The sequence below is a fragment of the Pteropus vampyrus genome, unplaced genomic scaffold, assembly GCF_000151845.1.
Source record: "Pteropus vampyrus isolate Shadow unplaced genomic scaffold, Pvam_2.0 Scaffold56, whole genome shotgun sequence".
Taxonomy (NCBI): Eukaryota; Metazoa; Chordata; class Mammalia; order Chiroptera; family Pteropodidae; genus Pteropus; species Pteropus vampyrus.
The window spans coordinates 1,556,532-1,558,455 of record NW_011888837.1 but is presented as its reverse complement, the minus strand read 5'-3'; the positions used below and the strand labels follow the sequence as shown (position 1 = coordinate 1,558,455).

At 41.0% G+C, this 1,924-nt stretch overlaps 1 protein-coding gene and 1 pseudogene across 4 annotated transcripts in view; both read left to right on the top strand.

The window, feature by feature from the left end:
• The window catches only part of ADAMTS3 (ADAM metallopeptidase with thrombospondin type 1 motif 3), a 242,380-nt gene that overhangs the window by 164,316 nt on the left and 76,140 nt on the right, over positions 1–1,924 (top strand). The window lies entirely within an intron of this gene.
• The window catches only part of LOC105292331, a 13,775-nt pseudogene that overhangs the window by 2,970 nt on the left and 8,881 nt on the right, over positions 1–1,924 (top strand).

Sequence of the window (1,924 nt, the reverse complement as noted above, 5' to 3'; positions counted from 1 at the left end):
CCCTGGATTGCTTGGAAGAAGCCAAGAAGTTTTCAGGGGATGAAGCCTCCTATTCCTTGCATAAGGTGTCTCACTGAAGGGAGCTCAAGGACTGGACATAGGGCAGACCCATACCCATGCAAGAAAGATACCAAAAAGTCACATGTTGAAAAATATGACATGTAACTTGAAAGCAATTGAGATGCAACCAAACTTTGCAGTAGCTCCAGGTAATCTTGGCTGTATTTTCAATGCATAGGGGAGATTTGGTTTGCAATTCATCACTTTGCAATCCCAATTTTCTGGACACACGTTAATTTAGGAAATGTCTTGAAAGAGGCGTAGATTTTTGACAGAGCTATGTTAGCTTACCTTTGTGCTCTAAGCTTGAGTCCAAATCATTTATAGTGTGCACAGCAACCTGGCTAGTGTATACTGTGAGCAAGGCCTGATGGATCTGGCAGTAGACACCTGCAGGCGAGCTATTGAACTACAACCACATTTCCTTGATGCTTATTGCAACCTAGCCAGGGCTCTTAAAGAGAAGGGCAGTGTTGCCAAAGCAGAAGATTGTTATAATATAGCTCTCCAGCCATGTCCCACTCATGCAGACTCTCTGCATAACCTAAACAATATCAAATGGGAACAGAGAAACATTGAAGAGGCAGTTCACTTGTATCATAAAGCATTAGAAAGTCTTCCCAGAGGTTGCTGCTGCCCATTCAAATTTAACAAGGATACTGCAGCAACAGGGAAAGCTGCAGAGAACTATGATACATTATAAGGAGGCTATGGGAAACTCCGTAAAGGAGATGCAGGATATTCAGGGAGCCTTGCAATTTTACACTCATGCTATTGAGATTAACCCTGCATTTGCAGATGCCCATAGCAATCTGGCTTCCATTCACAAGGATTCAGGGACTATTCCTGAAGTAATAACTTCTTACCTCACTGCTTTGAAACTGAAATCTGATTTAAACTTAAACTTAATCCTGATGCTTATTGTAACTGAGCTCATTGCGTGCAGGTTGTCTGTGATTAGGCAGACTATAATGAGCAAATGTAGAAGTTGGTCAGTATCATAGTTGACCAGTTAGAGATGAATAGGTTGCCTTCTATGCATCATCATGTTATATATTATCTCTCATGGCTTCAGGACAGAGTCATGGGAGCCTTTGCTTGGATAAGATTAGCATCCTTCATAAACCACTATATGAACATCTAAAAACTTGATGCTCAGTGATGGTCAGCTGCATGTAGGATATGTGAATTCTGAGTTTGGGAATCATCCTACTTCTCGCCTTATAAAGTCTATTCCTGGAATGTACAATCCTGATAAATTTGAGGTATTCTGTTATGCCCTAAGCCTAGATGATGGCACAAACTTCTGAGTAAAGGTGATGGCAGAAGCCAGTCATTTCATTGGTCTTTATCAGATTCCATACAATAGAAAAGCACCTGATCTCTTTCATCAGGTTGGTACACACATCCTTGCAAATATGGATGGTTATACCAAGGGTGCTCCAAATGAGCTCCTTGCTCTCAGGTCAACTCCTATTTAGGCATTGTGACTGGGAACCCTGTGACTGGGAACCCTTTCATGGATTATATCACCACTAATAGGAACCTTCACCTGCTAAAGTTTCTGAGCAATATTCTGAGAAACTAACTGGCTTATATTCCCCATACTTTCTTTTCGGTGATCATACTAATATGTTCCCTCAGCTGGAGAAAAAGGCAGTCATCAATTTTAACTCCAGTGGGCACATTTGTGACAATCAGATTGCTCTAAATAGCAATGACCTCAAAGCATTTCTTGGTAGTTTACCAGATATGAAAATTGTCAAGATGAAGTGTCCTGATGGAGGAGACAATGCAGACAGCAATAATACAGCTCTTAATATGCCAGTTAGCCCTATGAATACTATTGCAGAAGCAGTTATTG